The 26,970-nt window shown below is 39.8% G+C and overlaps 1 protein-coding gene across 4 annotated transcripts in view; it reads right to left on the reverse strand.

Annotated features, from left to right (window-relative positions):
- LOC144081931 (teneurin-3) overlaps positions 1-26,970 on the reverse strand; it is a 147,752-nt gene that overhangs the window by 72,521 nt on the left and 48,261 nt on the right. The window lies entirely within an intron of this gene.

The following is a 26,970-nucleotide window of genomic DNA, read 5'->3' on the forward strand; positions in this document are numbered from 1 at the left end:
CGTACTATTGGCACAGAGATCAAGCAGATGGACAAAACCGGCATGAACAACCAACTGTCAGAGCCGAAATAAAGTAAACACAACCGAAAGCGAAACATTAAACTGAAATGAGATGCAAACGCTGCAAAACAATAAAAACTGGCGAATCTGAGTAGGAAGTCCCCGAATTTTCTTAAACAGAAGGTCAGTTAGCAAGGCATCTGCTCCTTTTATCGCCGCTTAACACCAGGCTTCACGTTTGATTACGTCCGGAGAAGATTCTCAAATAACTAATGACCAGAACATCCATTAGCTCTCACTCGGCGAGAACAGGTTTTCCAATTTCACACAAAGCTGTGGAAATGGCCCCCCGGAATGATGCACAGCGATTATCTATCCATCTCGGCCCGTTTAAACAGGTGGAAAAAAAAGCCGCACAGTGCTGACAAATCTGATTTGATCCAATGAACCCAGAATGGAGAAGGCTCACATTTCTGAAGATGAATTGTAGTGTATTCTGAATTTCTGCATATCCTTTGGTATTTGAATTTATAATTGTGGAGATGCTTTGCAAAGCGAAACTACACACGTATGAAATATGTAAATGTGTATATGTATACTAAATTGACAAGGCACAGACGCTCTTTCATCTTCGCCTCTAAGGTTTACGGTTTCGGCAAAAGTGTGGGTTACCTGAGAAAAACAGCCCCATTCATTTCCAGAAGCAAAAACATTGAAATTACCACATGTATTACATCCAAAATGGAAATATGGCATTCAAAACAAAGTTGCAGTATGAATTTAGGGTTTGCCATTCAAACCCAGGTTTTAGAACAATTCAGATTCTGTTTAGGATTGCAAAATCACAATTTTGGTGTAAAAAAAAAAAATTTGGATTGCTTATGTACAAATAAAATGCTAGACACATTATATCTACCAGCTGATGGTGTAACCATTCGTGTTTCCTAAGAGTTTTCACGACTGCGTGACTGAGTGTTGAATAGGTATTATTTAGTCTATAATGCATACTCGGGCTCCATCTTAGATGAGACGAATCAAATGCAAGTGATTGTGTTCCTGGGAAATGTTGGGGTCTCTAGTCACTCCTCATGGTCCTAGGCTATAAAGGTTTTTGAGTCGTACTGCGTTAATAAAGACAATATTGCTCTCGATACGGCACTAAAATGACGTAATCAATGTGGGGGAATAGATAGAGGTAGTAGATTTGAAGCCACGGTTAAGGTTAGTTCAAATCACCGCAGCAATTAGTTAAAAATAAATAGTGCGATGGTTCCTGATCTTGAGTTTAAAACTATAATTAGGGCTTAAAATAAGGATTTGAAGCCAGAAATACACCAGGTAGTGGGTACAAAGAAGGGTTTCCGGTCATTTTTTTAGGATTTGAAAGGAAGGTTCTTAAGAAAAACATGTGAGTTTAAGTGTTCTAGTTTCCACCAGCAGCGAGGTGACCATAATGAAGATGAGACGCATCTTCCCGGGCCAGACGGGGACTCCTATTAGAAAAGTGCTAAGCAGGCTAATAGAAATGTGGATCTATATCAGCTGTTGCTTCACCTCTGGGCCTACCTATTTTTCCTCCTACATTTTCTTATTATTCAAGCTCTTTTCCATCAGCAAGTACTCCAGCACTAGTTTGATAAAGAGGAGAGAAAAGGCAAGAAGAAGAGGAGGTGCTGAGGGATTTCACCTGGAGCCTATAAGTGCAACCTTGATAGAGAGAATTAGGTTGAAATGTCAAGGGAAATTTGCCTGGAAATACAGATACACTAACAATTATACCTACAGGTTTGAAAATAGGGTTAATGTTTCAAATTAGGGTTTGGGAACAGGATTCAAGTCTCAAGATAACGTTTAAAATTAGTCTTGTGGGCCTCAGTTAGGCTTCAAAATTAAGATTTCAAGCCTTGTTTAGGGATTAAAAGTTCAGAGTTGCAAGCTTGGGAAATGGTTTCAAATGAATTTTCAAGGCTCATTTAGGAATTCAATTAAGTGTTAGTAGTACACATGATGGCTTCAAACTGGTGTTCCGGTCTCAAATCATGGTTTCAAGCAATACGTTTCTAACAAAAGTTATAAAATAAAGTTACAAGCCTGGGCCAATGTTTGAAAGGATTGACTTGTCAAACTAATGTTTTGGTCCCCCATTAGAGTTTTAAGTTAGACATAGTGATTTAAATGAGACTTGACAAGAATGACCTCACGTGTGTAGTGTAGTGTCACATCCACCAAGTGTCTGTCTGTCTTGAAAAGCAGAGCTTCAAGACTGGGTTATAAAATTGGGTTTTAAATACCATGTTGAAACTCTAAGGCGGCCCTGAAACATTATTCAGGTTCTTTTACCTCTCTCAAGCACATTAATTCACAAAATACATGTGTCTCAGCATGTGTTTTTGTATCAATAATTAATACACTGCTTTGGAGATGTTGAACAAGTTTTTTTTTTACTTGGGCCAGTCGGCCTTTCAAGTGTAGATTTAGTAGCTGGGAAGATTGGTGAAATGTTCAGGTGTTCGAACTGCATCAAGCTGTGGAGACTTCTAGAAAGACAGATCAGAAAGACTTATAAGAGATACTTCCTGATGAATACTTCAAGTCTTAGCAGCAACGGTCTGCTAATACCCCTCCTAATGAGGCTTGCACATCATTTAAAGGCAGTGCTATAACGCCTCAGTGCTTTTGCACCAACATCACAGTCACGGAACACATTAACCACAGAGTATTGATAGATAGAGGCCTATATATTAAATATAGGTCTTCAACTGGCTGGGATAGTCTCCATTAACCCTGTGAGATAAGCGGTTTGGAAAATGAATGGTTATTTATAGGTTGGGGTAGAGATGAATACAGCATGGGAAGATAGTATGGTACAACATTAAATCAAATTTAGCTGCTCCATACAGTATAATTATCAAAAATTACCTGGCTCATTGGTCCTTTTTGAAAATGCAACATGACCCTTGAGCACACATTCCTTGTTCTAATCATAAAGCCACAGAGCTACTGCCTAGAAGAACACCCGCTCCTGTTATTAAGTGGTCGAAAGTCCCGCAGATTGGTCCTTGAATTGAACCTTCCTTACCAGACAGGTTTCCCTTCATTGTTGTCAGTCACATTTGGCCACAATGGTGCCACATTTTGGCAGCCGGGACTATTGGGTTTCTGTGACATTCATTTTAAATGAGTATTAATTCCAACATTGAAAGTCCGTGCATATCGCAATGGATAATGTTCAAACACAAGAGTGGCTTTCCAGCCATCAAGATGTGTGCGTGTCGTGAGGGACTTTATGTTCATTGTGTAAGTACCGCAAAAGGTCCAGTGCCATTTTGCTCTCCATTAAGAGACTGATGCCGCCACTAATGGAACTAAAAGGCCATTTGCTGCGACTGGCTCGGCCTTGGGCAAACACAAAATGGTGTGTGCATACGATACCTGCTACTATTTAATCTTTGTATGCGCACAACATGATCTCTGAAAGAAAACTCGCCCGGGATGGCTGAGAGCGCATGATAAAAGGCCCTTTTTAGAATTTGGTTTAAATGCAGTGAATAATGGATGACTTCCAGGATTAAACACTTTTGGGAAAGGAAGGTTCTTTATCTGCAGTGTGTTCAATCGATAAGATAGCACAGACTTATTCGACTAATACGTCAGTGATCCCAGCGGTTTGTTCACTCTAGAGGAAATAAAATAAATCAAGTGTAAATTAATGTATATAAAAGAACGCAAAACTGTGTGGCCATCGATTGAAGAATAGTACGTTGTTTAGAATTGCAAGGATGCTTATAGATACGAGGCAAGTATGCATTTTTGCAATTCAAATTTAAACCCAAATGCTTTTTTTGGTTTGATTGTTCCATGACATGCACAATCTTCTCCTCATTGGGAGGCTCCAATAGAACGGAAGGGGTGGGCGGGGGCGTTATAGGTATACTCAATGGAATTGGGGCCCATCAAAACAACCTTGTCTTGGGTGAGTTAGAGTGAGGATTGCTGAAGCGGAGCTAGCATGTTTTTTTTTGTTTGAAGGGGAAAGAAATGGAGCGTTGTGAATTCCATCATATTTTTTGCCAGAACACCTTCACCACTCTCCTCCTCCTCCTCCTCAGTGCTGTCTGATCAGACAGTGCGACCTCTTTTTAAGACACGTCTCAGTAGAGGGATGGGTAGGGGGAAGTAACCAACATTTCAAGGGGTTACGTAATGGTTGCGCCATAGAAAACCCTTCAAGTTATTCAGCAAGCATTCATCGGCTAATATTTGAATTCCAGACATTCAATTGCAAATGAATCTAAGTAAATACAACCGCTGAATGCAAAATCCCCCACGCTATCGCAGATGGCAGATGATCTCACAGATGATGACAGTTTAGCGTCTCTCTTATGACAGCTCACTGCCGTAAGTGCACTCTTCTACCAATTAGCCCGCTGATAAAAACATCACAGTGATATTTATCCAGGGTGGCCTTCTAATGTTTGTCTTGGTCAGGCAGGTAACATGTCACCTTTTGCATAATTGGAACATAGGTGATCGTCTGTCAAACCAATGTTTTGTTGCTCCGACTACACATGCATTGTGGAGGCCCGCCTTGTTATATAATGTTTGAAGAATCTACAGATTCCTCTATTTAAAAAGTTTCAGTCAAGTCCATTATGGGCAATAAGCTAAGAATATAATATAGCTTACTACAAAATACAGAAGAATAAGGCAATTAAACATTTTAACACACTAGCCAAGTGTATTATTAAGTATTTAATGCACTGTCATCTAGTGACTGCATTAGCCTCATTTATTATTAATGTGTTGTTATTCAAGCTGATGAACGACGATGAACAAACATGCATTTTGGTGCCATCATATCATACCCGCCCTCCCATTGCCTCTATATCTCTACATTTTCTTTTTCTTTTTTTGCTGAGTGACTTCGAATATTAGCATTTGGTCTTCTCTGCAAAAAAAAAGTCCAGAGTTGGAAGAAGAAGAGCACGCAGCATGCAGTGTGAAAATCCCTCTGCTTTCCAAAGCGCTTTCCCGTGGGCCAGTGCTATGAATTGATAGCCCACAGTTGCAATACACTTGGCAGAAGAGTAGAGCGCAACCATCGCAGAATAATAATAGCAGCAATCGTTGGTTTACTCTTAAACCACCACGCATGGTGTGTGTGCGGACGCTGCTGTCAATATTCTCAGCGGGCTAGCACGATGAAGGTGGTACGCGCAAACACATGTTGCGGTACACAAACACACACCAGAAGCCTCACAGCACGACCGCTGTTGTGGAAGACCCGCCGCTAGGTCCTGGGAGGTTGCGCTGCACGACTCAATCGGCAACACGATACGGCCCAAGGCGCTTGGATGGGGTCACTGCGAGAGTTAAGCGTGCACACATGCACACACAAACATTATGCATGAGTTACCACACTATCTAATCGCCCCAAGCGGGATAACGTTGCTTCCAGCGACAGGTCAAGATACAATATTTGCCATCACGTTCCGCCCGAACAAAATTAGAAAAACTCAAATTCTTGGAAATAACCGAATTGATCATAAAACAGTTGGCTCAACTAAAAATGGTAAATTATCTGAGTTTCAGGGAATGGGGTCTTGAGAGTTTCGGTGTTTCAACTCATGATTAATATCTACCAAATGTGATAGGGCTGAGGAAAACTGTATTATTAGAGGGCTGGGTTTTAAAAAATTGAGGTGTTTCTGTTTTTTTGGCTCTTTACAGTTGACTCATACTTTGTAGCAATTGCAAAAGGAAAGCTCCACACATTCTTTTTCCTGTTTCATTTTCCTCCAAAATTGGACAATAAAATCATTCCCCTTAATTTCCAATAGAAAAAAACAGACCTGTGATAAATCTGAAAAAAGCTGCTACTATAGAAGTAACCCAGAAATGCCCCAAAATAACAAGGAAGTAATCTACAGAAAGTAACCCCACCTTGTGCAGCAAGTGACCCAAAATTCACAGAAAGTGACCACCGATGACATCGGTAGAAACCCAATCCATTTAAGTTTGTAGAACTGGTTAAGAAAAATCATGTTTTAGTGTTATTGACGGCAGTGGATCTCCAATCCATTTTAACTGGGAAGGGTGATTAAAATTACATTCATTTGACCCTCCCAGTCAATATTTAATGGCCATCCAGCACTGATAATTTAAAGTAATAAGTTGAATGAAGAAAAAAAACATAATTTATGTATGAAAGGGTCCAATTTGGTATTAGAATATAACATCTCCAAGACAAGTTTCTGTTTCAGGACATATTGAGAACCAAAATGCCAGACTTCCTAAATCTTTTCCAACACAGGCTCTGGAGAGTTTTTGGTGAATCTATTCATGATAGACTACGCTATTATGTTTTATGCAGCTATAAATGAAACAGGCTTCAGGGATTGAATTTCTATTTATTTTCTTAAATCCATGGGGCTCTATAGACGTTTCTGAAGTGACGCGTCATTAGTCAGCCTGGTCGTTATCAGAGTCACTCTTAATTTAGCCTTGTATTGCGTGTTAATCAATACAGAAGAAAAGGCAAGGCATTTGGTTGTTAATGTTTGTTTACAGCACACTGGACCACCTTACATTCCACTCCCCATGGAACACACTAACTCGTATGCGCGTACGTGCGGCGGCTGTGAGGTTTGCTAGGCAGACATTGATTTTTACTAGCGATGTGTTGTTGTCAAGGAGGCATCCAGCTTATGCTCGCTTATGCTTCAGTGGATCTCCAAGGCAAATGCAGGCACACAAAGGAAAAGCTCAGAAGAAGCCTCCCAGAGCATTATGTCTAATTGTTCCAATCTGCTAAAGTATAGACACTGTTGCAATGACACATCCAGGTGCCAAGACCACAATGACAAACAAGCACATTCTGTAAACACACTGGTGTCAAAAAGAAAAAATAAAGGTTGTTGTAGTATGTTTTGTTTTGTACTTAAGTGCATACAGTTCTCTTTCAACACCATGCTTCTCCTTGTCAGGGTGGCGGAGTACTGGAGCCTCTCCCATCTGACTTTGCGGACAGCACCCCTGTGACCGGACGTTTGGTCGCCAAACGTCCGGCGACCAAATGTATAGGAGTGAATGTATAGGAGTGTGTATGTACATGAGTTGTAGGAAGGGACGTCAGTCAGGGTCTTAACAAGTTCTCCAACAAAACACAGTATAGGTCACATAAAAGTACGGGAAATTTGGAGCTTTTCTTTAGCCTAATAATTAATAGGGCATTAAGTATGACAAAATAATAATTCGCAGTTTGAATTTAGGGAATTTCAGCCACAATTTTAAATGGTAATTATCAATAACCTTCCGGGCGACCAAACGTCCGGCGACCATACGTCCAGGTACCCAGCACCCCAGCTTGGTCGCCACTCAATCGTAGGGCACACAGAGACAGACAACCATTCACAATCAAACAATACCGAGGGGGAATCGAGCCAACGGGTGGCCTCACACAACTTTTTCTTCTTTTCTTGACAACTGTACAACTTTTGATTTCCTGAATTTCTGCTGAACCCGTAAACATTCGGGGACGAAATTGACCTTGTGTCACGTGAATTTTTTAAATGTTTCAAAATTGGGATAGTGAGAATCAGTCCAATCAGGTGGGGTGCGCAACGCGCCTAAAAAGTGAACAGGAAAAAAAAAATATTGTAAGATTTGCTCTGCATCAGATCCCCACAATTACTATGTATGTCAATAGATAGCAGCAATGGTATTGATTTACTGTTCAGAAGACTTTTGAAACATTGTGGTGCAACTGAACTAAAATTGTATGTCACGGCTACATTATCTGAAGCGATAAATGACGATCTGTCATCAGCAGCTCGCTGGAAAGCAACGGGGATGCATTATCATTTAAAAAAAAAAAAAGTTTCCTCATCAACTTTTATCAGCATCCTCATCAAAGCCATTTAGCAATAGTAATGAATGCATTTGCAGCAGCCCATTAGCCCAAATGATCTTTTGGCTCCTGGTGTCATCATCGGCTCCAGTAAATAATGTTTTTTTCCCCCCGATAACAAACGATGCTGATGTTCTTGCACGAGTAGAGTTTTAGGGAAACAGAAAAGATTTACGGCTGAACTCGTGACCCGATGTCTAGCTCCTTTTAATGCTAATGTACAAGTATAAGGCAATGGCATCGAGGTGGGAGTAATAATGCCCAGTGTGATCAAATTCTGCCAGTGTAATCATTTTCATAGATCCAGATTTATCCTCCCCAAAGATAAAAAAAGGGTTTTTTATGTTGCTCGTTCATAGCAAAGAGAAAGCAATTGCCTGCCGACGCTCGCACATCCGTCACTTGATGGAGCGCTCACTCATAAACGCAACAAACGCGATGCAGCTGGAAATCGAGAGGCGTTGTTAAAGTTGCGTATTTATGACACAGAAAAGTTTTTAGTGCATCCATAGGCACTTTATTACTGAAATTTAAGGAGTTGATTATGACCAAAAGACGTCTTACTGTACAGCGGAAACTAAATTGTTGACATCAAGATGTGTATGTTTCCACTATCAGTTGGCTACAGAATATTTAGGGATACCATATCTTTCAGTGTTACACACGAAACATTAAAAAAGTAATGGTACTACTATCATTATTAGAATGAGCAATATAGGCCCTGTTATTTAGGACTGATTATTAAATCTTGTCATTAGGACACACCATACGACAGTTAATGAGCCAGCGGGTAGCAGGAGGCCAACGTAAATGTCTACTAAATGTATTGTATTAGCTCAGACCTCAAACAGAGACTTAAATATGTCACAATAGTCAAAGAAGAAACAAAAGAAAGTATATATTGTTTACAAAAGCACAATAACTCTATCCTTGTGTTTAAAAGCAAAAAGTATAGTTCCTGGTTGGAAGCCAGGTTTAGAAGCTATGATATCAATCTTCAGATATATTTAATCACGATCACCATATATCTGCCATGCCGGACAGTAACGTTAACTCCTGGTTCCGATTTAAACATGCAGCCTGAAATCTGTTTCTGTAAAATCAGTCTAAAGACAAGGCTTCAGCAGCAGCGTAACGAACATGTCTCCAACCCAAAAGACAGCATCCGCCCTTCGGGTAGCCTCTAATCGCACTGACTCGGCCCTCAATTAGATAACAGAGGCGCACACCTCCTCTGACAGACACCACCACTCACCAAATGTGAGCGCGGGCTGGTTGGCATTCACGCCTGGGTGACTCATTTCACACTGGAATACATCCATCAGAATTAAGATCATGAGAAGGCCAACATGACTGACAACTGAGAAGTGAGCTGGAGAAAGACGCAGCAGCATATGGCCGAGCGTGAGCATCAATTGTCAGCAGCTGCCTGCACTAAGTTCCCCGGCCAGTATTAATATTGTATGAGAACGCCGTGTGCACTATAAGCTTGGATTAGACATGTTGATACAGCAGCGCTGGCAAACTGATGTCCGCTATCAGCTTTCAGTTGGAATGCACGCAGAAATTCCAGCTGTTTGCATAGCTTGCCTTATTATTATTCTCTGATCGTGTGGAATCTTTAGTCCATAGCCCCTACTGCACAGGCTAACGAGGTCAGATATAAGGTAGCCTGACTCAGAAGTCGGGTATGGTAATAGTACCCAGTTTTGACTGTGAGGTGCAACGGAGAAACATATTTCTTATTATCTAGGTATAATTGGAAATATGCATAAATCTACACATTCACAATATTATGTACATATGAATGAAGTAAAACATGCCAGACACACGGAACAAAAGGTCACTGGGAAGGAATGTGCCGGGCCACCCTTGACATCAATGGACCTACTTACGTAAAAACCTTACTACTGACTTGGCTCTAACCTAAAATCAACAGACCTACCAACCCACCTACTTACAATGTTATAAAGTAGCCAGTGGCACTTTCTCCGACATGAAAAAAGAGAGTGAGACTTATCATGCTGCACCTCCAGGTACGCTTAATCACCATCACTATCAATCTGCCATGCCGGACACAATCTGATAGCACAGTTAATCACACTGGGGCACTCCGAGGGCACTGGTATAAGCACAACAACTACGCACACACACGGGCTATTTACCACCAAATTATACTCATGCTTATTAAAATTTCTCTTTCACAATATTATCGTTCCACCAAAGTGAGATGTGCTTCACTAGATTTAAAACAAAGAGAAGATCTGCTACAGTGTATTTATCATGCAAATATATATTTTAAAAAAATAGGCACAATGATGTTGACCTTGTTCTCATGTTTATTCAAGGCTGTGTCAATATTCTAATCCCTCTGATTTAGTAAGCAATCATATGAGTCCCTCCATATTCATATGGGTACCTATATTGACAAAGTGCCTTTTTCGGGCTAAATGCAGAGAAGCCAGCCAGGAAGATGTCAGGGAAAAGCGCACAAGATATTGAAGGGATTAGATATGAGGAGTATTATGTTAAACACCCTTGCCCTAAGTCACAACCAAAATTTACACCCCCAAAAAAATCATAAAATAAAGTGAGGATTAAGCCCTGACATGATCAGAAAAAGAAAAAAAAAACATGCATCTATTCATCCATTCATTCATCACGTAAGGGTCATCATCAAAGGGTTCTCATGTTTGCTAGAGCCTACCCTGTTTTTTTTCTTTTTTGGCAGATATACAGAGATAAACAAATGAATTTGGACTGTTTGGACTTGGGGCTGGGAAGGAAGCAAATAGAGTGTGACCCTCCGTTTGTCAGTTATGCTGCCTCATAAAATGTCAAGGTGAAAGGTGCATGAACAACAACAACCACTTCTGTAGGCCATGCAAGTTAATATGAAGACACCAAGACTGAACTACTATATCTTTCTTTGTCTTTCCAATAGGTTGACTTTTTTCTATTTGTTTTGTTATTGTCAGAGAACTCATACAATGTTTTACTAGCACTAGCAGTGGATTTGGGAAATTTTCTGGCAAGAAAAAAAGTGGGATGAAGTCGGCAGCCGTTCTGGTTCGACATGACACAGGCACAGCTGCTCGTAGTCACCGGTCACGAAGCGCTAGCACAACCCACAGCGGTGCTTGAATTATGAAGTGGCCTGGCTCACGCCGGGACGTGACATTACTCTTTAGGAGCGGCATAATGATCACTATCAATCTCTTGATTGTCGAGACACATTAGAAGGAAGATTGGGCGGGGTGGGCGGTGGTGGGCATGAAGGGAAGCAGTTTACCAGAGACCATGGAGAGTGGCTAGCTCCAGCGTGGAGATGCATTAATCACAGCGGCGAGATGCGCTCTGCGTCCAAGATGAAAGCTGTCTGAGTAAACACTTGAGCTAATAGAGATGACACTGTTGTTTCAAGCCAGACGGAGCCTTGCAAGGTATAGCAGCACAGGGGCAAACAGTTGGCCTGCTTATGTAGATGATGTAATGATTTAACAAGTTGTTTACCACAGGAGATGTAGTTCAGTCGCAGAACCACTGAGGCGGAAGCAGGAACCAAGCCGTTTTGCAAGTGTTTGTCACTCAGTAAGTAGGGTATGGCCCTTTCTAAAAATATTACTTTAACCTCTCAAACACACATGAGCTGACACCAGCCGATGTTACAACTTTGTCAGGTATTCACATTATTCTGCTGACTTAAATGATAATAATAATAAATAAAACTACAAAGAAACACGTCTAGTAAACTTTTTGAGTGAGATTGGAGACTTCTTCGAGGCTAAGACAGACCTTCCCAGATGCAATCAGAACAATAAGTAGTAATTTGGTAAATTCAATGGCATGTCGTGTCTCTGAAGAGTTACTGGTGCCGGATGCTTATTTGATTGAGTAAATACAATTTGTGACATTAGGGTTTCAGTTAATTTGAGTCAGTCACCTGAATTAACCTGGATCACTCTGAGTCTGTGGTATTTCGAGTCCGCTAAATTAAGTCAGTGGCCCCATTCAACTGAGTCAACTGAAGTGTTTGTATTTTCCGACGAGCCTGCTAATTTCAGTCTATCTCATGATTCATCTCAGTCTGTCCTGTTTCTGTTTATTTTGTCATCCTCTGAGACTCAAATGTACCCCTTGAGTCAGTGAATTCAAGTCAGTCTAAAGAAGTTTAGTTCAGGATGAATAGTTTCCCTCAAGTAAGAAAATGTGTCTTGCATTGTTCCTGATTCGAGCAATCAGATCATTAGAAGTCTGATGGCAAACATGTCAATTAGAAAAACTTATCTTTTTTTAAAATTCCTGGACAGTTTTTTTCCTACTAATCACATATTATGGTTGAAAATGCACGCTGCCCTATTTAACCAACTGTGTAAAGATGACTGACTGCAGATCCATAAGACTGCAATCTTTCATGACTGTGATGATAGCCTGTTGGCCAAGATTAGCAAACATCAATTTTATTGATGACGCTCCTATTCTCTGACATTTGAAAGACGAAACCTTGAAACACAAACATTTGTACATTGAGTCTGTGTTGATAATCTCCACGGCCTTTTGCCAGTCATCAGCATAGCAGAGACAATTATACAACGGCATGTGATAACCTCCTGTCAAAGGTTAATTTCTGGATTACTAGTCAATTTATCCCTTTAGCCTTCCGTTTACATAATTTTAAAGTCAGCACCTTTTGTCCCTAAATTAAAAGCAGTTTGTTGCCGCTCTTATTCAATCTCACTATCAAGCGGGCCTCAGAAAGAGTTCCTGAGATCCAGTTGGTCATTGACAATGTGCTTAAAACTACAACACCACATCTGATATGCACCATAAAACATCTGGATGAAGACCCCCTGACATCTGCGGTGTATAAATAGTAACACAAGAAGTGTGTGTGGGAGGAGGAAGGAGGGGCTACTATTCTGTGACACAATGAATACATCCATTAACTCCATCAATCTCGATTTGCTCAGTCACTTTCACTTAGTACTGATGTCTTAGCTATCTCAGCCAAGGCAACTGCAAACGGAACTCATGTTAAAGGTGAATCTATTTCCCCAAATAATTCGCTGCTATAGTTGCAAATTTGCCAACACCCTCAAAAAAGAGATATCCATTTTGAATATTTACTTGAAACATAGACAAAACTCATGGTTATGAAATCTAATGGTTACCGTCCAAGAAGGACCAATGCACTGACATTTAGCATCCCACTAATATCGGCATCATTTGTTGTGAAATCCCTGGCCCATGTGTCTCGACCACCTTCACTTGTCTCATAATGGCTGCGGGCAGGAGGCAGCAGCTGGGAACATAGGCAAAGAGGAGCTTTTTATCCCTCAATAAAAGGCCACTTAAATAGATAGACGCTCATCGGTGCATGTATTTTCTCTCCCTAAAAGAACATGAGGGAATTCCGCAAGAGGACGAACCATTTATCTAAAGTAGTATACCGTGTACGTATATTGTGTTTTAGCACCTGAAGCAGTATGAGTCTTTCAATTCCATTGACGATGATATATGTCCAATTATGTGGCCCTTAAAAAGTAAATTAAACTATTGAAATGAGTTTATAACTAGTGGACGTCCAGAATTTGTTTTTCCTCAGGCCAAGATGTGCGTCAATTTGTTCATCACTTGCCGACGTCCAATCCATTTGAACTTGCCAACCACGTCATTAAAAATGGCACGTCAATGGCAATCAGTGCCAAGTGCCAACACATACTCGATGTTGGGACTTTGGTATGCTTTTTCCTGCTTGCTGCCATTTGTGTAAGGCAGTATTTTTAGGGGGAGAAAACACAAAACAAAAATCAGGACAGTTCAAATCCAGATGGGGAAAAAATACATAAATGTAAACCAAACTCGATGTTTTAGTTTTATTCCACCCCTTGTAACTGGTAAGAAATAACATTTTACTGTGTAACACGGAACATGAGCTTGTTGGTTTCTTTAAACAAAAGAGCTTTGTGGCCACTGTCTATTTTGAACACCAACAAGGGAGCAAGTTCTGACTTTGAGCTCTTGTGATGTGGGTCGGGTACTGGTAGCTAAATGATTACAGCAAGTGGTATGGTATTTATTATTTAGATGGCAGTGGCTGGGTACAAGGAAAAAACGGTTTGTGAAAACCCCAAGATCATGTGTCACATGACCACAACTATTATTGTATCTAATTTGTTTTTCTATTTTTCCGCACATCCATCTTTCTGTCTACATCCAATTATCTGGTATGTCAGTCATTTGAGGCAATGCATCAATCTTTTTAAATTTTGAATGGTAAAAACAGCATAACATAGAAAAATATGAGATATGTACAAACATGTACATTTACAATAAAAAATTAACCACCTACACTCACATAATTACACCTAATCTTGCCACTGAATTACCACTGAACAATAATAAAGTCAACAAATTACATCACCTAATTATAGTTTGCAAGTGGAAAATGGAATAAGGATAGACACATACAGGAATTTCAAATGCAACACAGCCAGTTAATTTTAACTAAAATAGCATAGATATAGACTAGCAAATCATATCCAGTATTTTCCTGATGAGGATTCACACATTAATCACTGACAAATTAGCCCAAACGTGCTTAATAATGCATTTAATCACATTAATTCCACAATCTGCCAGTGATGAATGGAATGATCTGATCTCATCCAAATCTTTCTTGAAATGATATTCTTCAAGTATTTATTGGCTCAGGTGTCAATGGCCAACAATATGCTACATAAATTTTTATTAATTTAAAAAATGAAAGAAAAGGGGAAAATACAAGCTTAATGGAATGGAGTACAAATACATTTAGGAATTACTCAATTGATGAAATGAAATTATTTCAATGAATTACATGACAAGAAGTATTTATTTTTGAATCGAAATATATGTACATTTTTAAAAATGTTATTAAATTATTTGTCCACTTTTCAGCAAAAAAATACTCCTAATACCTTAATTTTCTGCCCATGTGAGATAACTGTTTCAGATGTACATGATTACATTGGTGTACTAGATGATCTATGAAGATCCTTCATTCTTATATGCTAGCTGACCCCAAAGGATACACACAAATACACAGCAGACAAACCGACAAACGAGGGTCGCGGTGACCTGCGGGTCCAATACTTTAGTCACATGCGGAGCTCTGTGAAAATGTGGTTAAAGGTTAAATCCAGAAACTGTGGACTCCATTTTCTTGTCAACACAACACAGCGGTAAGAAAGCATTATCGACCAAGCGTGAGGGCATTTTTTCCCCCGCTAGTTTGGACATTTAAGTCATAAACAAGCAATAGCCTTGTGATTTAGAGGCTTTGAAGGAGACAGTATTTCCCACCTATTAGGAAAAGATGCTTTAAGAATGGCAGCAATACAGTATAGGGTTTAAAAGGTATTTTTTCTACCATTATGCAATGAATTTGGGGTGGGGGACACATCAGTGCCTTCTGAATTGTCGTCCAATTTATTTAAACTGAAAAGGACTGAGATTGAATGTTCATGGTTTAACAAATGCATTAACTGAGGCCCTATTCTGGTGGAAAATTTGGGGCAAGTGGAAAGCCTGTTGGTTTATTAATTGAGTGTGAATTCCAACAAAGAACACCTGAGTTTTTTTCTCGCTATCTCAAGTCAGATTTCACAAGATTACATCTAGATCACACCAAAATAACTTGAATAAGGTTTTTGATTGCACGAGTGTGACATGATCCATACAGCGACATAACTAGAAATCGCTCAGCATTTTATCTCTGCTAAATTTTCAATTAAAGCACTGTCAAATCAAATTGCACACATTAAAGAAATAGTCACACCTGAAAGGCTCAATTGTCTTTTTGGTGGAAAAGTAATTAAAATCTGATTGGGAGTCATATTAGGGAGCGAAGATGGGGACAACTCTTTATAGTGAGATAGAAATATGAAATATACTTCAATTAAACCAGAGCGATGTTAGGATTGAAAAGAACAGAACAGACTAACGTCATTAAAAGCGAAAATTACACTTTTCACCCTGGAACCATTCAACGTTATTCACTCTGAAGGAAGCTTTTTCCCCCACAAGTGTGTTTCAACATTCTGAAATAGAAACTTCACAGGCCACTGCACTCAAATTGAGGGATTATGAGTCAGTTTTTATTACCCTCCCATGGGTAATTGTGACTCTATGTCAAAGTTGGAGTTTTTTTTATTAGTCCTTCCATAAATGAATTGCTTTATTGAGAGGCCCCAATATTCTCCGAAACAGGCACAAATGTCTATCACAACAGGATGCAAGAAAAAAAACTCCCAAGAGCACATGCCAGGAATTGGACAAGTCAACCATTATGATTTAACACATTGAATATGGAACAATTTCAGGACATTTAAAGCAAACTCGTGATGCATTGTGAATAGGTGAAGCAGCCAAGGATGAGGTAACCTTCCACCATGTTATTGTATAATACACGAGCGGCTGGAAAGGTAAGCAAACGATAGAAATCTGCCAATAAGACTGGAATGTGAGGACCGCTAACTGTCTGATAATAATAATTGGAGTCAGTGATACCTAAACACACTTGACTAAACTTCAGAATTGCTGTGTACACACCTTTGATCAAAGCCTGCCTGTGTTGCTCGCTCACTAATTCGTATTAATGTGCCACATGGATAGTCTCTTTGAGAAGATCACGGTACGGAATGCGCTACAAAATAAATACCCTGGATAACCCTGCTAACATTTTCCTTCTCGTGTAGACCACTTTATTGGCAAAGTAACTTAACACACAACTCAGAACTTGAACACATTTTTCTAATCACCATGTGTTCTATAAAAGAGCGTGGTAGATCATCAAAGAACAGAACGTAGAAATGTTTAACATTTGCTGTAACGTGGTGACTCGTCTTGTTGATTATTCAAGTTAACTAATATGTTGTGCAATAGAAAGAAATCGACTAAAACTAATCTGATGATGAAACAAAAAGCATTGCAATCATTAACACTATAGCTGCTGTTATTAATCAAAACCAACACTTTCTTCTCCTTTGAGCTAGTCCTGTTAGAGATCGCCAGCAGTGCCTGTCATCCTTTTCCATGTCAGCCTGTCTTCTACATCCTCCTCTAATACCAACTGCCTTTATGTCTTCCATCCCCACATCCGTCTACCTTCTCTTTAGTCTTCCGCTTGACTACTATCACCATCCTAAACACCCTTTAACCATCTCCACATCTGTCTACCTTCTCTTTGGTCTTCCTCTTGCCTGCTAGCACCATCCTAAACACCATCTTACCGAAGGATGTGGCTAAACTATCTAAGTCTGTGCTCTCTAACTTTCTCTCCAAACATCTCACCTTGGCTGTTTCTCTGATGAAACCATTTTTTATTTATCTATCCTGGCTCCAGGCTCTTCGTCTTCTTTTTGGTGTCATAATATTTAATCCGGGCGGCCCAGTGGGGCGCATGGTTAGCGCGGCGGCCTCACAGCTCTGGGGTCCTGGGTTCAAATCCAGGTCATGTCCATCTCTATGGAGTTTGCATGTTCTGCCCGGGCCTGCGTGGGTTTCCTCCCACATTCCAAAAACATGCATGGTAGGCTCAATTGCACACTCTAAATTGCCCCTAGGTATGGTTGTGAGAGTGCATGGCTGTTCGTCTCCTTGTGCCCTGCGATCGGCTGCCCACCGATTCAGGGTGTCCCCCGCCTCTGGCCCGGAGACAGCTGGGATAGGCTCCAGCATTTTGATCCTTTAAAAAAGAGGTAATCGGGACCGATTTCCAATCACGGGATCGTATTGGGGACAACCCACATAATTTACAAATTGTAAAAAAGTGAAGTGACATCCCATCAGCCCTTTATGACGCCACTCATCAACGATGTGATTGCAGCGCTGGAGAATGTCACAGCAAACCTCAGAGAGAATGTCGTGTACCAGCAGGCTACTCAGCAATGCATTGCTTCTCTCTCTCTTCCTTCACGGCGCAGCAACCTAATTTTTCAACGTAATTACAAGTGACAAGTATAAAGACGGCTAGATGGCAATAGACCAACGAACACCAGCTCTTTAACTGTACAACTGCAGGAGCGGCTGACCTAGCAAAGCACTGCATTGCACATTCTAGTGGTATTTCAAAAAAAAGTCAAAGAAATACAGATTTATAAAAGAAAAACTAAATAAAATATTAAATCATTTTGGTATATGTTAGGTACCATAAAGCAATATAAAATCGAAAACAGAAAGGAAAAGATGAATAAAATACAGTTAAATGAAACAATTAAAGCTGATTCTTTCTTGCAAGGCCAATTCAATTAAATACAAATATAAAACCATGAACAAGAAAAGAATAAAATGAGATTAAAAAGGACTACAAAATAATCTAATTAATTTCTAATACACACAAAAACATTCTCTTTCTGCCTTCCTGGTATGTTGAATAGTCTTCTATTCTTGTGAAACAATGGCCCTGGGTTCCTTGTAATTCAAATATGAATCTACAGTATGCTTTTACTTGGTGGGTTTGTGTATTGTCAGAAAATATGAATATTTGGAGCTTTTCGCTACGGAACGTCACTATTAACAATGTACTCCATTTACAGCAGGCAACACTCAACACACACCAATTACTCTTTGTCACGATGGCCATTGGTGTGCTAAGCACTTCAATCCGTCTCTGTCTAGCAGGCGTGTGACGTCAAAACCACACCATTTATCAAAGTCCAATGAAAAATGCAACACATCAAATCACTTGTTTGCATAATCAGCAACCAGTGATTTGTTGAGTAATGTGCACTTGTGTATGAAAATGCATTTATACATAGTCAATCATTTCAACTGTCTCATCTATACAATACTTAGTTTTTTTCTGTTTTGTTAGTCTTCCACCAAGGCTGAAAAGTCCAAATTCGGCACACTCAAAACTACTAAATACATTTGGAGACCCAAATATTTCATAGCAGGACAATAACAAACCAACAAACTTTCCTGGATGGTGTTAACTAGTATGATGCACTGATGAAGACTGAACATAATTCTGTCAAGGTTCAACAATCTAATCTAATTAGTACCAAAGATAATAGAATTAACGATTAGTGCCTGATAAAACAATGACCACCTGTACATCCTCGATGCATGCATAGTTGTATCTCTACTTAACGAATGTCTCCACACACGGACTATTCAGGATACAAATCACCTCAATGGGAAAATTTTGTCTCTGGACAAGAAATTCATGTTACAAAATGTCTATGAGCATCTCCATGCTGATTTTCATGTGCGTTCAACCACTGCTCCTCATAGGGTTTTAACATGTTCCTTCATGAGTTTTTCCTAGTTTGTTTAATGCAACTCTTTTCTTTGTTTTTAATCATGGTCCCTGAGAAAGTTATTCGCGCTGTGAGTGAAATGAAGAAGCGGGCTCTGTTATCGAAGTGTTCACGAGACGTCACTCGGTTTGATGACGTATGCCTTGTGCATTTTAGAAACAAAAATATGAAAAGTTGTGAAATGCAATTGTTAGATTGATATTTCAACAAACATAACACAATTGTAAGTTAAGTTGTGTGTTGATGTGCAGCTGTCAAATGTTTTCCTCACCCACCATCAACTTGGCTATGCATTTCCACCTCAATGGCTTGTCCTGTTTATTTTAATAGCTTACAAATAATTGTCCTGTCTTTTTTTTCTTTTCTCACATACTATTATGTTTACTTTTATATTTTTAATTGTACAACGGTTAGTACCTAGAAGAAGATTAGTACCTTGGAACAGATAAGGGCAATAACGTGTAATATGACTCTACCTACGAAAGATTGAAATTACTAAACCACTTCTGCAACATATTAATTTTTTAAGTAGCGGCACCACTGTTTAGCTAAGCTGAGGCGTCTACCAATTTCCACACTTAAAATCCTTCTGATCCAACTTGCTTGCTGATTGGCTAAATCGCACAAAACCCAGCCAACAAACAACACAGATGACAACATGACCCTCCTTTGTGGAGGTAACATGTGAGAGAGTGCACAAGGAAAAACAACAGACAGTCTGCAATCTCAATAAGGGCCCCCTGGCTAATGCACACTGATACATTTCAATGCATTCATATGTGCATGGTCTCTGACGTACTCCCCCTGACCCGCAAAGCATTTTTTAACATGGTGATTATTACAAGCATCCTTTAACAAAGAAGTTGGTACCTCGTGTGCAGATTCCCTAACTGGGGACGGGAAGCTCTGCTTGTCAGGCGGCGGTGCAGCTCTGCATTGGCAGCCAGACAGAAGCTCTTCCCGATCCAAACCTTCTTCCCCCTCTTCTTTTTATCTTCCGACCACGCTGGAAGCCCCCCGTTCCCCCCTCAAAAGGATGAATGTCAACCGGCGTCTGAGCTGGAGTCAGACGGGGTGCCGCGGTAGTTAGCAGGCAAGCCGCTGTCTGCCGCACTCTCACCGCCGCCTCCTCTTCCTCCTTTTCTTCCTCTCTCTCTAAACTCACCCTCTCGTGGGCTACCCCATCTACATCTCCCCCTCCCCACTATCCTCACCACCATGAACAACACCCCTCCTCCGCCATGTAGACAGGAGTGTTTTTGCACCACTCTATCATGGATCGCCTTACCTTGTCTGTCTAGATGGAAAGTAAGTAAAAAGGGGGGAATTGACACGTGGCAATTCCAAAATAAATTGAGATTTGTTGAGTTTTGGTGATGCTTTTTTTATAGTGTTGTATCGATGCCGATGCGAGTACCGATACAGCACTAAAAAGTCACTTTCGGGGATCAATAAGAAATAATGTGCTGATCTTGTGGATTTGCACTTCTAGTAAAAATAACTACATATGTAATGCAAACTAGAAGAAGAAAAAACACATTTTAAGCTAATACAAAAATGTAGGAAGAAATGCATATTAATTTGGAAATTATATCATCAAATTAAAATATTCATATACTGTATATAAGGACTTGTATGAGTTCATGTAGTTGAGTAGAATAAAAATGTCCTCCTCAATAAATCAGTCTATCATTTATTATGCGTATGAATGACATTTTACTTCTTCAACATTAAAGGACAGACTGAGTCCATCTGCATTCATGTGCTTGCCTGCTAGTCAGAGATGCTGAGCTTATTTTAGACATTTTCACAAAATGATGAAAAAGCGCACGTGGACTCAATCAAACAATCCCACTGATGCTATTATTAGATTACAGTTTATCTGTGTGTGTCTCTTGCACAACACCTGAGATGATGCTGATTCCTTTTCTACTGAGAATAATGAATGGCCTCATTACAATTCCCACCTGGTATTCCTTTCACAATGAACCAAGAATTAGATCTGGACACGTCCCATGGGCAAGCCATGGTGCTTTTTACACGACACTGATACTAAACATTCCCTCCTCCGCAGAAGGGTTTCTTCTGTTACTTTAATGGGTTTATTTTGGGTTTTTTTTTTTCAGAAATGCTAGTATGTTAACTTTGGTTGCTCCAAATGGCAACCGTCCCAGGAACATGAGCTACTCTTTTAACAACTATTTTCAAATAAGGCCAGAATAAACCTTGAACTGGATGTGGTACAACCACGTATCAAAGAAAAACACGCCAAGCATTACAACTTTTGAAACACGGGTTTGTTATGAATAGGGAGATTAAAAATACATATTATTGCATGCAAGTGTTGTACAATTATCCACCCAAACTCCCCCGCCTCTCTCTCTTTTTAACACGTCTCATTTTTTTCCTCTGTTCACTTTTTACATTTTATTTATTACACGTGTTTTTCATTTTGCATTCAGAAGTGCCAGACATGTGCCTTGTAGTATTTTCAAAAGTGAAAATAAATCCGATTTTTTTTATTTTAATTCTTAATTTTTTATCCTGACACAAACAAACATCTTTTTCTCTCACAGCCGAGTTAATCCCCCTTTATCGTGATATTTAGCAACTCTGCCGTTATTCCCTTTTCACCATCTTTCCTTGCACATTCTGTCTCACACGCCTGACGTATGCCACTGCTGGTACGAGAAGAAAACCGGCTCTTTCAATGTGGTCCAACTGAGAGGGATAGGGCGGTACTCGGCGTCCTCGCACCAAGGGGGCCCAGCGGGAAGCTCTGCTGATGCTGAGCACCTCGTCTTGGGCCCCCTGCTGAGCCAAATCCATATTCTAAAGGCGAACTGGATTAAAAGAGCCACTTGATAGTCCTAGACAGCTTTGGCCACAATTTCGCAAGATGTCTTTTTGGATAACATGTTTGCTCCTTTTTAGTCTGGAACATTGAGGACATTATGTGAGGGAGGTACTGGCTCGTTCCCATATTGTCAAATTGTTGTCAAAGAAAATAAAGCTTCTGATCTTAAGGTGGATTCAGTTCCGAAAGCGTAATCCCGCCTTGACGGACGGCATATGAATGGAGATGGCTGACCATCCAAAGCACAGTTGGCATATTGTCTGATTTATTTCCAAGACAATCCAAGTCCTTCATGTCAGCTTTGCTGCCTTATACTAGTCCATTTCCCAGGTGTACCAGACGTTCACCAAATGTATGTGAGCTGCATCTTGAGGATATGCAAAATGTTTGTGAAGTAGGACATAAATCTGAGCATCTCAGAAAAAATGGTTTGGGGGGTTTTCCCAGGAACACAGAGAAAAGGCCCTTTTTTGTAATGGTAGACATCCATCTGGCTATTGAAGACATACTGGATGTCCAGATGTTGGGTTTTTATTTTTTAGGGAAGTAGCACACCGTTTTTTCTTCTTTTTTTAGTTTTTAAACTTCAAAGGCTGAGCACACATTCCATCTGGGAAGAGTTATTAACTGCAGTGGTCACTACAGCTATCCCAAAGTTGACACCTAAGACCTTTAACCTTTCATAGTACAAGTGACTAAAAAGTACAAACCCTAATACAATGTCATTAAGTTAATGAAATTAACGGAATAACAAAAAGAAAACAAATACACACAAATTACAGCCCCAAGTAACACCCTATGTGTTAAATGATCTAAATTCAAAATGTGTTCCAATTTTAACACAAAAAGAGAATTCAACTACTGGGCTAACTCTCATATCCAAATTAATCAAAATTTCAGACAAACAGACATCTTCAAAGACTCAGAAAATAAGCACTCATTTATCTTAAAATACATAAATAACTATTATTCATCATCTTTCATGAAATGCTGACAGACGTGACCTATGTTTGAATGAACTCTAATCTGAGGAAACCACAATTTCTCTAACAGCAAGTACCCAGAAGTTATCATTAGCATATAAATCACAAATATATAAATCCTCCTGCTTTAATTGTAGCCATAAAACAAATCACTCTCCTACAAAACGACAAAAAAGACGGCCAACTCTTCTCGGTGGCTCAATTAAACCAAATAGAAGCACACATGCACATTCAGTCAGTGCACACTACACTGTGGTACTCATGTTTCACTATGTCTTAAAAGCGCATGTCATCCTGAGTGATGTTAGGTTTCTCTGTTTCGCCATTTAGAACGAGTGTTCGCTTGTGTAAGTGTCTTCTCCATCCTCCCTAGAAATGTTGTCATTGTATATTTCCGTTTGACTGCGTGTCCTATTGGATGAACATTGGTATAAAAATCTAACTTAATGAATCTTTGAATTTTTAGCACTTATCTATTCTGAAATATTATAATTAATTATATTTCTACTACATGGAAGACAATCATTGTCTATGACTCTCCATTCGAAAACATTTTACATTTTTCCTGCCAGACGATCAAACAGTCTCATAGTGAGAAAATCATTAACGTGTAATGATATCTTGGCATCCCTAATATCCAGTCAAATGGCTCTGATGTCATTTCTCCATGAGTTACGGTCCCTGCGTGTGGCATATTTACCCTGTTATGTGTGAACTGCTTTGATATACTTTTGACATATTAACTGGCATTCTAGTCTTCACTCTTCTTGGGTTGACAGTAGCATCACTCAGCATTGGCTTTCTGAAGGCGTTGCAATTTCCAGTGTAATAGCAACCTGACCCACATCACTCAAAAGAACCCCCACCCCAAATGTTACTAAAACAAAAACAAACAGATGACAGTTTATGAGGTAGAGGCATAAAAAACGACTTAAGCAGGTTTTAATCTTGCCGGAGAGCTGCTGATGCCGTGTCATTTTCCTGGTGCATCATAAAGCGGTAATTCAATAGCTCATTTATTTCACTTAGGTCTGACTGGGGGTCTCGGCTACAAAATTAATTTTGCACGGAGACCTATCCCCGACATGACTGATGAGCGGCGCGAAAGGTTTCGGGTTTTGCCATTATAGCGCTAAAAAGCATCTTTGCTTTCGCCCGTCGCTGTAATTAAAGCTTTAAAAGATTGCAATTACGAGGCACCACCGGTGGTGTTGTGACCTGCTTGTACTCAGGCAATTTACTAGATATTGCCTTTTGTCACGGGCATTCTAATAAATTCTGGTAAGGCAAATGATAGTACAGCAGCATTGGGGAATAATGGTCATTGTTCGGGATGAACAAAGCCTAAGACTACTGTTGCACTAACCTCGATACTACTGAAATAGCATGACAATGACATATTTGGGAAGTACCAAGAAATAAATAACATAAAATGTTCCCTTCAAAATGTAGTTTCCGTCCACATTCTATGCAAGATGGCCTCCCGTTTCAAATTGATTGGACGCCTAGCGATATCACTGGGATGTATCACTAGTAGTCACCCAATCCATTTCTTTTCACAAATAAGAGGTTTCAGAACAGTATGGCCATTGGCTGTTATTACATAGCCGGGTCCCGTATTAGGAGCCAAAAAAATCATTAACATAGCAGCAGCCAATGACAGCAATAGGGAATTTCAATTGGGATGCAGGGCTGGAGAGAACATCTAAATCATGAGCATGATACAACTTTCCAAGAATTAAGACCTAAGCTCTGATCTGTCCTGGACACTATCTGGAGATTTACTTTCCCTGTTTTATGTCCTGAAGCTCTTCTTTGCAAAGTTTGACAAAAAAGTAGTTTCTCTCTAAGACCCCGCCAGCTATATTCTATCCAACATTCTCTTGATCATAAAGGCTTTAAGACACTGAAATGCTTGCCTTCAAGTACATGTTGTTTACAGCAATGGTCGAAGATTTGAGGTTTTACCACACAAGGCGACATTTATTTTTTGGTTGTAACCAAAGCCTGCTTTGAAAAATCACAATTACAAGTTGCCGCCAGTGGCAAAAGAAAAAAAAAATCACTCGAAATTGCCTTTTGTCTCAGGTAAAATAATAGAACTAGTAAATCACTACAGTGGTGGCGCTGTAGAGTCTTTATCAATAATAGATGGACAACAAGTCATCCTGATGGAACCCAAGGCTGCAACCTTTTGTGGAGGCCTTAGTCCCCGTCCTGGCAAATCTGAATAATGCATACTGCATGGCCCCACGGCAGTCCCCTTCGGTCTGACCGGGGCGTCACTTATCTCCAGCTGTGGCTTGAGGGCAAAAGCGATAGACAGCGCGGCAGTCACCTGCTCCATTTAGTCGCAATGTTCAAACATAGGTGTTTGCTGCCGCCCTCGACATTTGAACCTTTGTTTAAGTCTAGGCACAGCTGTGCAGAGCTGTCATTTGGATTCTTTGGGGGATTTTTAATAGCCGATGTAGTTCTATTTTTATCCAATTTCCCTGACAAAGCGACAATAGTGAATGACAGCACTGCTGACTATGTAATGTTTAATTTTGACCCCAAAGGCATTATCTTAAATTATTTTAAAACATGGAATTTATTACTGATTAAAAACATCAAAGTTGTTTACTTTTTTCCTTCCTTCCCATGAATTTTCTATTCTGTATATCCTGTTAAAGGTCAAAGTTAGGGATTGTTTTAACGCAAAGCTCATAAAAAGAAAAATACAATACATAATACCAAATTTAAATCACAGTATAAATGAATTCAAGATAAAAACAAATATTGCCAATTGAGACTGACAAAAAAACTTAAATAAAAATTATACAAAATATGAAGTACAAAAAATCATGTCCAAATGTGAAACAAATTGCACTTTTCATTCATTCCTTCAAGTTCCCTTTATCCTCACAAGGGTCACAGGGGTGCTGGAGCCTATCACATCCAATTTAAGTCAGTAGGCAGTGGACAGCCTTAATTGGTTGCCAGCCAATCGCAGGGCACACTGAAAAGAACAACCACTCACGCTCACACTCATACCTAGGGGCAATTTAGAGATTTCAACCAGCCTAGCATGCCTGTTTCTTGAATTTGGGATGACACCAGTGGACCCAGAGAACATGCAAACTCCACACAGAAAGCCGGGATTCCACTTGGTTTGAACTCCCCATTTCAGAAATGTGAGTTGACGCATGCTAAATACACCATTTCATTAGACTATAAAACATTCAAATTATTATTGTTCTACTGACAAAAGTCGTAACCAGGTTTTATAAGGTAGGGTGAAGTAACTTGGCCAGCTTTCATTTGCTAACAGTCAAATCAATCATTATCTTGTTAATCAAACTTTTCTGCCAACACAACTGAGTAACTCCACTCTGCCTGGGCAAAATTTACCCAAAGGCTGGCTCCCAAAGCCACGAGGGTCCCCTTCCGGTCTTCATCATTGAATTTGTAGATGTTTCTCCCTTTACGGCAGGTGGCTGGCTGACAACTCAATGAAAAATAGGTCTAGTGGAGGCCAAACTCAGTCGGGGGAACCCCCCTGTTCCTCCGGAATCGCCATTAATATCCCAATGCACCCATTCAAGGGGATACTGCTGACATTCAGTACTGTGTAATAAAGAACTAACCTTTAAGCACCACAAAGAAGAAGATATTTTTCATAATCGACTGTCGGTTTTTGGACAATTCACCCAAAATATTTGCTTCAAAAATAGTCTTTAATCAGAAATGCTGCACAAGATAAGGTTGCAAACAGATGAACTATTAGCATTTAGTTTTGCATATATAAAGTTAATGTTATTCATTCAATGTTATATTTTGAGTTGTTTTGATTGTTTTTTCTGTTGCTGGAGAATTCCTCTTTGTTCTGCAAAGTTTGTTTCACTTGTGTTAATACGTAGAGTAGGTAAATATTTA

This window comes from Stigmatopora argus, chromosome 9 (genome assembly GCF_051989625.1).
Source record: "Stigmatopora argus isolate UIUO_Sarg chromosome 9, RoL_Sarg_1.0, whole genome shotgun sequence".
In the NCBI taxonomy this organism is placed as follows: Eukaryota; Metazoa; Chordata; class Actinopteri; order Syngnathiformes; family Syngnathidae; genus Stigmatopora; species Stigmatopora argus.